Source organism: Carassius gibelio, chromosome B19, assembly GCF_023724105.1.
Source record: "Carassius gibelio isolate Cgi1373 ecotype wild population from Czech Republic chromosome B19, carGib1.2-hapl.c, whole genome shotgun sequence".
NCBI lineage: Eukaryota > Metazoa > Chordata > Actinopteri > Cypriniformes > Cyprinidae > Carassius > Carassius gibelio.
This window is the reverse complement of record NC_068414.1, coordinates 26,085,947-26,099,039: the sequence shown is the minus strand read 5'-3', so window position 1 is coordinate 26,099,039 and position 13,093 is coordinate 26,085,947.

The following is a 13,093-nucleotide window of genomic DNA, read 5'->3' as shown; positions in this document are numbered from 1 at the left end:
TACGGCTCTCCTTTAGATTTTTATTATGCACATCTGACAGAAATCCAGAAATAAAACAGTTCCCCGCATTTCTCTCTTAATCAACTCGAAACTGTAGAAAATCTTAAAGCACGGTCCTATATCCACCGTCATGAACCACAAAATGATATTTTCATTTTCTCCAATGCGTGACATTGATGTGAATCAGTGACTTCAGCTTTTGTTGACGGAGGTTTTGCATCTGTTTTAAATCAGTTTGAGGTTTTCTTGTTTTTCAGCATTGGTACAAGGAAATAAGTCATTCAAATAGTCACGCAAGAGGTCAGTGCTTTGGTTTTTTGTTTAAAAATAGGGTAAATGAAATAGTGGAAGGTGCCAGGCGTTGATCGGCGGTTTCGATTAGATAGTTCAGATGTAACGGTTGTCTGAAAACACTGAGCTTGCTTGTGCGAGAATAGCAGTATATACCACTGATGAATGATGTTTAGTTGTTTCTCGGTTGCTTACCAATGACATTCTTTGTAATTAAGCTATGATTCAAAAGTTTGAGGTTGGTAAGACTTTTAATGTTTCTTGAAATAAGTCTTCTTTATATGCTCACCCAGGCTGACATTTATTCAAAATATTTGTAATAGCATACAATTAAAAGTAAGTGTTTTCTGACTTTATTTGTATTTGGCTTACTATGTATTATTAATATATTTAATATTAATATATTTTCAGGATCCTTGGATAAAATTGAATTCTTTGGTAGCATTTTAAACATCTTTACATTCACTTTTGATCAATTTAATGCATCATTGCAAAATAAAAGTAGGAATTATAGCAAGTTTTTAGTTGACTCTGTCTTAGACAAAATCTTTTTGCTGTATTCTCTCGTAATGTCAGAACTTCTGCTTCTATTTCTTTGTTTCTATGTTGAAAAACAATTTGGACGTGATTTTAATGTATTTATTTTAAAAAGATAAATCAAATTCAAACAAAACATGTTGGATAATGCACAGATATGCAGATAGGCTTGAGATATATATAGAAAACGTGGCTAAAAGCAGAAAGAGACGGAAAGCATTGTGCTCTGAGAAGACAGAGCCAAATGAGTGTGGGGGAACAAGAGATTAAACTACTTGATGAGAGGTTAGTCTCTCGGTCAGTCAGCAACCCTTAAACAGAGCAGGGACGGTGAACCCTCATTGGTGTCACTCAGTCGTCAATCTAAGTGGCAGGCGAACCACAGGGGCCCGTGTCGCCGGGCGGAACTTGTCTTTCAACCACCCAGCAGCTGCTGGAACACAGCCCAGCTGCCCTGACCCTTTCTTTCCCTCTGCCACTTCCACACACACACATCCTGAGCAATCTAGCACAATCAAAAAATAAATATATCCTACAGACACACCCATAACACCGACACAAATACTCGCGGAAAGACCAGTGCACTTCCTTTGTTTTCACACACATACACATCCAGGAACACTTAACATAAATGTTTAGATGATTTATTTCCATCCATACACATATAACGCTTTTTTTTCTTTTTCTTTTTTCTGCACATAGATTTTTTCATACACATAATTGTAAAAAATAAATAAAATAAGAAAATAAATAATACAGTGAGTGAACAGCAAACTCGTGTTTGCAAAATAAATTGCACCCAGTGATCCGTATCACAATGACAATGGAGATGACAGATGGCTGTATTGTCTGAAAAGAAACTAACCCTTTTTTAATCAACTGTAGTGAGGATGTGGGTGTGTTTAATAGAAAGTATTGGAAAGTATTAATATAGATTTTTTTCTCTAAATGAAAACAAAAATGTATGGCTTTGTGAGCTTAAAAGAACAAATGTGAGGAAAAGAGGCCATGTGGATCTGTAGAGGAGTCTTAGCTGGAGTCTGGGTGGCTGGAGTGTGTGGGAATGGGAACCCAAGGCCCCTTTTCCAGCTGCTGTCCTCACTTTTCTTTTCTTCCTTTATTTGACTCTCTTTTGTGGTTCTTCCTATTCTTTTCATCCTTCTTATGGGTGTTGATTTTGCAGACTTCTAGTCTTTGAAAGACTGCTCCCAATGAACCTCAGAGCAAGAACAAGATTGAGATGTTTAATTCAACTCGTCTAAGCATACCGACTATGAATGCTTGTACTGTCTGAATGTAAATTCACAATTAATTAAAACTAAAAAGGTGAATTCAGTATTTTTACTATTTATTTACAATGAAAAGTATGATGCTTTAAAAAATGTGTTTCAAATTAATATCAGTAGCCCTTTAAAAGTTGTTTTATTTTATATAGAGCAGATCGCTTCATATGGGGTGGACTTACTGCGATCACATGACCAGCCGAATACTCATTTATTACCTCAGTGACCACTGGTTATTAGACACTTTCACTCATGGAATAAATCAATCATTGCTTACTGAAAACTGAGATACACCGGCATTAGTAACTGAAAACATTTGCTTTTTTGTTATGCTATATTCACGCCACTATTCCAGCGCAACAAAATGACTAAATTCGCCTTTAAACCCAAAGATATCCAAATTAAATAGCAGAAAAGCTCATAATAACACATTGTATACACAAGTATACAACTATTCAGGACACCACTACCATTCAAAAGTTTAGGGTAGATAAGATTTTTAAATGTTCATTTTGTTATGCTCACAATTTTTTTTTTTAAACTGTAGTATTTAATAATTATTTTCTATAAAACACATTAAATGCTTAATTTTCAGCAGAAATGATTTCTGTCTTCAGTGTCACATGATCCTTCAGAAATAATTTTAATATGCTGATATTCTTGTTGAGAAACATTTCTGATTATTATCAGTGTTAAAATCACTTGTGCTTATTGTTGTGTAAACTATGATACATTTTTAATGTTTATTAAATGAACTTTTTAAAACAGTAATTTTAAAAGAGCAGCATTTATTTAAAATAGAAATGTTCCCTTGGAACATAACAAATTGCTGAATACAATTAGAATTTTTTTTTCTATATTTCTTTCTTACTGACCCCTACATTAGTGTACATAACTAACAAACCCATCTTCTGTAACAATGTCAAAATGTCACATAATTGATGTCAGTTGTCATGTATAACCACATACACAAGTTTTTTTTTTTTTTTTTTTGTCACATTACATTAATGTATTTGGGTTTGTTTGCAAGTGTCAGGTTCAACTGTAAAATGACTTGAGTCTCTGGTTATTCTCTTGACAGCTACTCGATGATGGCTTAAGTACATATTTTCAGGGATCTAGGTAAAGTAAAAGTCACATGTGCTTGTCAGGGCATTCAGAAATAACAAAGCTGACATGATTGCTGCTGGACCGGCCTACATTTGAGAACACTGGGATCCCGTGTGTGTGTGTGTGTGTGTGTTTGATAGTTTCAGTGTTTTAAGAAAAAACATTAACACATCACAAATTCCTCCCCCACCCCTAAAACATCTGTCAGTCATTACTGGCCCTTCCCCCTCAACCCTAGGCAGGGCTCGAGAAACAACTTTTGACCTCTGACCCCAAGCACAGAGCTCCACTTAATGGTGCCCCCTTATTTCCACAACAGACTCTCTCTCTCTTTGTCTTCCTGTCCTACTTGAACTCACAGTTATCTGTTATAATCCATGCAGAAGCAAAATCATATTTGTAATATCTGGATTGTCACATGATTGTGATATTGGGATCAGTATTTTTGTAGTTTTAGAAATCTTTTTGTTAGGAAAATTACCTGATTAATCTTTACACTGTGCTTTATTGTGTTTATGGGACCTCTACATTTTTCTTTAATTTTGTGTTATGATTTACTTCCGATGTCTTTCCCACTCTCATCTTGTCCACTTTGACCTATTGTCAGTATATATCATCCTTCTTCAGTGTCTTTGAGTGCATTTCATTTGTCTGTCTCTACTCTCCCTCAAATCAATAACAGACACATTAGTGTTTGGTGAGGGGGAAGAAAACAGGTGATCCTGTATCGATCAGGAGTCAGAGACGCACAAATGCTCTTTCATACACATGTGCACACTCTCTCCAAACAGATACTTACATTTTGGGGATAATAAAGTTGAGTTGAGAGATCCAGCTGTCCTCCTAATGTACTAGAGAACTAGTGTGAATCGCATCATAAAAAATAAAAAATGGTATGATGTAAGTTGGAAAACAATACAGTTTGCTTAGAGTTTCAGCCATTTTCATCCTTTTTGTTAAAACTTATTATTTATTTTTTTTAAGTTTCTGTTTTTGTTTCCAGCCAGTCATCTATAAGCTCACCAAAACCAGAAACTGTGAAAATTCCTGACCAACATATACAAATATAATTAGCTATACACACAAGAGATGGAGAATGTTTATAACTGCATACAATTCAGGAAATATAAACACTGCAACTAAAAGTAGAAAACCTACAGAATAAACGACGTTTAATGGCAGATACATAGACACGGGATATGTAGAACATGGTTAGTAGCGACATCTTGTGGCAGTTTTAATTTCTCGGCCTCTTCCAAGAGTGCTGCAAAATATTTGAAACTGTACAAATTGCAATATGTAGCCACAGCGAGGCACTAAAGAGTTGGAAATGGGATGGAAATTCGTCATATCCGGACGTTTTCAGACGTTTGCTATTGGCTATTTTAAGTGATGACGTATCCAACACTGGACAAATGAAATTGTGCTTAAAATGCGGGGTTCTGATTGGATATCGCTGAACTGTCAATCAAGGCGTGCAGCGCCCAGAGAAACGTTTGCCGTCAGTTGAGAGCGTGGAAGTCTACAGGCAACAGCTCGCGCTCTCACAGACAGAGCTTCAGTCCGAGAGAGTTCGGCTTTCCTAACTAAATACAATAACTTAATTGTATTGTACTTCAATTGTATCACAAAACAATAATTAAATAATAAATGTAATATTTTACAATATATTTATTTTATTTGTATATTTTATATACATTTATATTTTGTGTAGCTTATAATAACAACAATAATAATACATTAGTGGCAATTTTAAATAGTTTCAAATTATTCTAGTATAGCATTTATTGTGTTTGTATTTATCTAGTATTTTTTGATTGCCACTATTTTACTTTGTTGTATGCAACATTATTATTGCTGTTATTATTTTGTCTTCTATTATTACAGTTCAATTTTTCTCATTGCAATAATTGCTTGATTTTAGACTGATATAAAATAGGTAGGTTATAAATGATAAAAGTAGAATATATATATATAGTGTAAAATTATAAGTACAAACCGATTAAAATTTGTAGGGCTACTAATAAATACATGGAAGTTTTCCGAGTTTAAACCATAGACTGTATAAGGGTTTAAACAGGCAAAACTGGGTGGTGTTGTCGAACAATATATTTTTTTTAAATTATGAAATATAAATAATTACGTGTAGCTAAGCTATGAACAGTATTTTATTTTATTTTTTGGTCAAGTTTATTATAATATGTTGGTGTTAACGGTCTTGAAATAGATATACAATATATGATCTTGTTTAGGCAATGATTGTTCTTTCCACAGGTATCTCTTTGGAGACGACTTCAATTTGGCCTCTCCATTCATCTGTGATTCCACACATCCTTGCGGAGTCGAGCGAGTTTGTGCGCATGTTCAGAAGTCCGTCCGTGACGTCGTAATCCTGTAACCTATCCTAGAGCTCCTTGATCCAAACACAGAAAAGAGAAACTCTCTCTCTCTCTTTCTTGTGGAGGTATAAAAGAGAGATTCGTGAGAGATTCATGTTTCACACACACCATCACCAAAGAGAAACCAAGTACTATGTGATTATGGCTCCTCCCCATTTTTTCTTTAATTGAGTGAGTTCACTGAAATGCCCAACAACAGCCGCGATTTCTTGATGCTGTAACACACCTAATGATTCTGTCATTTTACTGACAAGACCAGACACAAGCTGGAGCTTCTGAAGGATAATACCGTGCTGGACATTGTTAGGGTTATGCTAAAAAGCTGTCTGGACGGTGAAAGATCGTGCATGCAATGTGAACCGTGTAAATATTTGCAATAAGTATTTTTCAGTTTCAATTGGATGACAAGATTACGTAAATCTAAAATCTCGGATTAAGGATTTTGTGATTTTTATGTCTGTATTTACAAGAAGAGTGGAAGATGGATTAAAAAAATATCCTGCGTTGAGGTCTTTAATATAATATTACAATTAATATTTGTTGTTACTGATGTTGTTCTCGTTATCCTCTTTATGGTTAGTTTATATAAATAAACCGTTGAAAATACAACTGTTGAAATATATAGAATACCATGACTGTGCGCATGGACTGTAGATCCTGGCTTCTGTGTGTAATATGTACTTAGTCATTTAAAATATCACAGAATGGCATCCAAAATAAAACATTTTTGGAGTGATAACAATAGACACTGAAAACCCGAGATGCATTATAACATGCACTGCGAATCATTCACGTCCTCTGAGCAATATCCTCAGTTGGAGGCCAACATAACCTACAATTCGGAGAAACTTATCAAATAGTGTGCAATTGCTTTTTAAAACAGTAGAGGGCGACAAAGGTTTAACTTGCTTTTGCTTAGGCAATTTAGCTTAGCATAATTTTTTTTCCTCCTGAAAGCAGTGGCGGTTCTAGGATTTTCCTGTAACAAGGGCCAATAAGAGGCCACATGTTACATTCAGAGGCCAAGTACAGGATACATTCAAGCACACAAAATAATTTATTCAGTACGGTGCAAATACATTTTGGCAGTCATTCCTTTTTCATCACTAATAAAATAATATGAGCCAGTAAAGTTATTCATTTTATTCATTTATTTATACTGTGCATAAAGGACACAACGCATCACTTTTCACACATTTCAATAACTAATTTGTGCTGTCCAAGCAAACACAGCACTTCTGCGATGTTCTGATTTACAATGATCTCTAAAGCCACCATTTCTGCACAGTGTTTTTTTTCCAATTAGAGAACCCTGATTTTGACCTGATTATAGACATTGGGGCATTTGGGAGCGAAAAGTATTGACAAGGGTAGCAAAAAAATTCTCTAGTTTCTAGAGAATACTCCAGCAACGTAAAGAATGTACCGCTTTCTTGTTTCCATGGTGACGCATTGTATTGTAATGTGACAACACAGCCAAAATAGATCTGTATGACACATGGACCACTTTTATTTAGTGTTTTATTCAAAATATTTTCAAACATACTCACTATATTATGAAACATCTGCTATTCCGATTCTGAAATATGCTCAAGTAAATATATTTGGTAGTTTAAACACTTTTACATCCTCTACTCCCGAAACACGTCGAAATAGGTACCCGGTAAACTCGGAGAAGGACAGAGTAAACTTTAGTTACCTACACAATCTGTATATGATATCAATAAAAACATGAAGTCAGATTATATTTGTAAGGATCATTATTGCAGTTTCCATAGACATTAGAGTGTATTTTACAAACTGTAAATGTATGGTTTTGCTAGTACGTATGTGTATTTAAATGTCTTAAACATAAAATAAGCATTATATGTTTGAAAACACTGAATATTTATGATGACAAGCGCATCCGATCTGTCTCAGCGCCAGTCAAAGTGCGAAAGCGGATTTAAAGGTCACGTTTTCGTGTTTTTTGAAGCTTTGATTATGTTTACAGTGTGCAATATAACATGTGTTCATGTTTCGCGTGTAAGAAAACCACAGTATTTTTCACACAATTCACTTATCTGTATACCGCTGTTTTCACTGTCATAAAAACGGGCTGATGACTTCCTTGTTCTATAAAGTCCCTCCTTCAGAAATACGTAATGAGTTCTGATTGTGCCAGCAGTTCCTGTGTTGTGATTCGACAGCAGCACGCCACCCTCCTGGAAACGCCATTAGGCTAGTTTTGGACTAGTTTTGAGAAGCAAGCTGGCAGGATTTATTTTGAAAACCTGGCAATCCTGATCTTAACGCACGTGTTGGAGATGTACTTCTAAATCACAGAACTAGGGCTGGGATATACTATTATTATTTTAAACGATTAATCTAGAGATTATTTTTTCGATGCATCGATTAATCTAACGATTAATTTTTTCAGACCTATTTGATTTCGATTATCTCCCCATTAATTGACTACTAACAGTTTATACATGTTGATTTACATTTCTGAATGAAAAAAACATGAATTCCTTAACATTGCAATATATGTTTATTGCTCTTAAAATTACAAAATAAAAGACTGACTAAGAATGCATTGAGAAAAAAAACATCTCCGAATGCTCCACGTGAAACTTTGGCGTTCTGCCCTTTTTATATCGTGTCTAGTGATTTTGGTTAATATGCACGAGAGAGAGAGAGAGAGAGAGAGAGAGAGAGAGAAAGAGAGCAAGACAGCGCTCGTGTAGTTTGAAGAATGTGAGTGCGCGAGCGCGCGTGAAACATTGGTGTTTCGCCCTTTTTCTATCGTGTTTAATGATTTTGATTAATATGTACAAGGGAGAGAGAGAGCAAGAAGCGCTCGTGTTGTTTGAAGACGGTGAGTCTCTCGCAGCAGTCATTCTATTCTACATCACTCACCGATCAAATAAGGCTTTGACAACCGGCAAAAAAAAAAAGATCAATGCAGAAAAACCCCTGGATTGGTTATATAATGTTGGATAGAATGTTGTTCCGGCCATCGCGTATATTCAGCGCACATAAGGTAAACGTTTTGCAAACGTTTTTTAGAGAAATAAAAACAGGTCGACGAATCGATGCGCATATTTTGCGTCAACGTATTTTTTGCATCGACGTCATCGATGACCTCGACGCATTGTCCAAGATGCGCATGATAATCGCATTCGATTTTTTTGTACGGCGCTACCATCTAGTTAACAAAGCTAAACAGCGTTGCACTTTGTGTAATATGGTGCGTTCAAGTCATCTCGTATAGATCGTATTTACGAGTTGAATGCACATGAACGCCACCACAACATCGTAAATACCAGTGGGGAGTTCGGGATTTTCTTTAAGCCCTATCTGTACGAGCTGGGGGCGTGTCAGTGATTAACATGGTGGAATACACAATACTTAAAGGTATTTGGCTGTGATATTGTCAGGCTTTTCTATTTACAGTGCAGTAAGTTAATCGACGATGCATAATATGATGGTATTATAATATAACAATGCAACTTGTAACAATAAAGTTGGCAGTGACTTAAAACATTAAAAAACGAAGTATACCTAATGCACATTTCTTTGTTCTTCATTTTTTAGAACAAGAGTTTAAGAACATAGCTATATTTTTGTGTTATTAATTAAGAGAAAGTCTGCCAACTTGCTCCGACGAAAGGGACTTGAACACACATGCCATCATAAGCACGACCTCCCACCTCATGCGTACGAACTTCCCAGGAGGACTTGAACGCACCAATAGGTTACAGAAACTGTAACACATCAACTTAAATAATAAAATACACTTACCCGTTGTGGTCCATAAACAACGCCTTCTCCAGACAAAGAGGGAACTTCTCCATCTTTCAAGAATAATCTTTGTGCGAATCTGGCATTAAACTGATTGAGATTGAGGAAGCTGTCCTCAGCAAAATGTGCTGCACCTAGTTTTACATGTGGATTATAATTTTCGGGAACTGAGTTAAACATAAATTGTAGTCCAAACTGGTCGTTCGATGTAGGTGAATTCGGTTAAATAAAATATTTCACTTGGCATTGAACTTTGAGCTTTAGAATTTTATTATTATTTATACTCTAACAACAACATTACACACTAACTAAAGTTTGAAACATGAGATCACGAAGAACGGGACCTTTAAATTCAGCAGTTGATGTGATGCACTGAAAATTCTGATCACACCGGTGTAATCGTAAGTGTCAAAGGGTTAACAAGTATATTGGTTTACTTGGACAGTGCTTCTAGTGCTCCTTCCACAATTTAGTTAACAAACTTAAAATAAGTGAGAGCAGCAGCTAAATATCCTTTCATATTTTAATGACAACCAACACCAGGATTTGTGACTCAGCAAGAATTGTCTTCAAATTGGATAGATAGATGGATTCTTTCTCCCTCCTACTGGCATAACGTCAGATAATTTTCTTGTTTCGCTCAAAGACAAAGCCATTCACAGTCAATATTTCAAGAAAATATAACAAAAAGCCAAAGCCCATCTACGGAGAGCCTTCCCACTCCCTAATAAGTCCTATTGTAGAGAATTTTGGTTGCAGTTCCACCAGAATTCCACTGGAGGAGATCGCCTTTAGTGCAAAATGAATGGGGGTCTATGGGTCTGGACCGCTAAATTTGTCCCTTTCACCCGATTGCCATTGAGAAATCTCAGATCTGATTGTAGGTTTTAGAGCCCGACCGATATATCGGCCTGCTGATATTATCGGCCGATATGAGCTTATTGCATTTAAATCGGCATCAGCGTTTATGATGGCCTATGAAACATTAGAAACAGAGTCTCATGCTTTACTCATGTTATGAGTGTTGCATAGTTTGCCCACCAGAGGGAGCTGCAGAGTTGACAACAGTGGCAGAAATCCACTAGCGAAGAAAGCGATCAGCCAAGCCACGGAGTTGTACTGTTTTGACGGTGAGTCTGTCGTTCGTCATGTCGTCATGTAAAAATGATTTAGTTCATACACTGTATATAAAAACGGTGTGGTAGTTCTAGCTAACGGTCCTATCATTATCACTTCTAAATATTCTATAACATCACTTACAGCCGCTAATGCATTGCTATATTAGATTAGCCACAAAGCTAATACCATGTTTATCAGTGGAAGAGTGCGAACGTTAATAAGAGGTCAAACTATAACGTTAACGTTTAACTTATTCTAAATATATCTGCAGTGTTTCCCACATAATGACCGCGTAACTGTGGCAGGGGGGAACGTGTAATCAGTCAATGACTAGAAGTTATGTACAGCATGCCTCGAAAAACAACAACTTATGTTATTCTAACGCTAATATAGCTTCCTTTTTAGCAGGCCCCTTAAATGCTTGCTATTAACTTGTTTGAATGTGGTTCTTCTCAAAATTGACAGCGGTGTGTTCATGACACTAACTTCGAATTGATTCCGTAATCTTCCGGTAACAGTAGGCAAACTTTACCTTCGCCAGCGCATGGCGATGTTTTGATTCAGACTGCACAAAGAGAAGAGGAGAAGATATACGGGTCCGTTGTGAATGTGTCTGTGAGAGCAAATACAGTGTAGTTACAGAAACTACAGTAGGTGCATCAGAAAGGATTAAACCAGAGGGGACATGTATATAAATGTGAGCTGAACAAGTGCTTTTTGTCTTTTTTACATATTGTTTCAAAACAGCTTTACAGACATAACAGGAAAATGTTGTAATAATATTGTTAAATATAAGTAGGTAATAGGTAATACCTATTGCTTGACAATAAAAAAAAATAAAAAAAAATAAAAATAATTATATATATATATATATATATATATATATATATTTCAAATGTTTGCCTATGTAGGAGATCCCTGTTTATTATTATAATTTTAATGATAACATGAGTAATGATACATGGTGATATTATTAATACACATGCTTATTCTTTCTCTGTCTCTCTTTCTGCCCTACAGATGGCTGAAAAAGGTGAATGCTGTAGCAGCAAAGTGTGGGACTACTTCTGCAAATACTTTAACTTTAGTATTATAATTTATTTACAGTACACACACAGACTGTTAAAACCAGCTTCAACTGGAAGAAAGTAAAAGTGTTAAATGTTTAAAATCAGACAGTCATTGAGACTGTAATCTAAGGCTTTTTTTTAACATAAATCCCTTCTGGAAAATGGTTTATACAGCCCACATACATTGAACAGGCAGATATTGAATGTTGTGTAAGTGCAGTTTATAGGAAATGGGTCTAATATCCAGTTTATTTTCAAAATCAAAATATCGGCTTATAAATCAGCTCTTTTCGAGTTGTTATCGGCATCGGCCCCCAAAAATCCATATCGATCGGGCTCTAGTAGGTTTTGCAAGTTCAACATGGGTTATAGGTCAAAAGTTGAATGAACGAGTACTTATGTCCTTTCGCTACCACAGATTGTAACCTTACGTGTTGTTGGGAGGGGGACTCTTCCCCTACATTTCCCCTAATCCACGTTCATTTCCAGCGTTTATTTGCGCATCTTCTCAGTTAACAATGGATCTGTGTAGTAACAGCTGCTCTATGTGAAATCACGCACCTGAGGGAATTTACTGCTGATTAGTGAACCGGCTTTACTGACGAGATGTGCATTAACGATCGGTCGATCGTGATCGGAGCAGCCCTACTCCCCTTACTCGATTGCTACATACAAATTGTTTTGCTAATATTTTAACTACTTCACTGAATCACCTTCTACAGACTGAATGGGTTTTTTAAGAGTTACCCAACGCCGCCAATTGTTTGGAGGTGGAATTGCATCTGTGATCGTTGTGAAGAATTCTCCTGTTGCTCTTCTCGTCAACAATTGATGGAACGGGGGCCAATCAAATTTGAGCAGGGGCCAGGGGCCCTGTGTCACCACCTCTAGAACCGCCCCTGCCTGAAAGAGTTAACGTTATTACTTGCTAATATCTCTCAGACCAATCATAAACATTTCCCCACCAACACAAACCCCAGACTCAACCATGATAAAACAACAAACAAAAATAGAACACACCTTCTACAGATTGCACTGGGTCGGTACATAGGCAACAGCAAACTGTGAGGAGATTCGTACGGTACGCAGATTCAGTGCTGGGTAACAGTACAGTAGATTATTTAATCATAGACCTGAATCCAAACTTTCCCAGAGCGTTCACAGTCAGCCAACTAAACCCACTGTCAGACCACAGTAAAATCACCCTCTATCTAACAAGATCAAAACCTAACTCAGATGCATAAAAAAAACACCTCCACACCCTCAAACACACATTCAAAAAGAAACAAAATAGTGAAGATACAAATCAAAACGTAATTTGTGAACCAAAAATACAAAACCTATTAAATAATTTCCTAGCTACACCATTCCTACACAACACTGCAGGGGTTAATTTAGCAGTAGACAGGATGAACCAAATATTTGCAATGACAGCAACACTATCTTACCTAAAAACCACAACAAAAAAACAAAAAACAAACTGGGGAGCATGTACATGAGA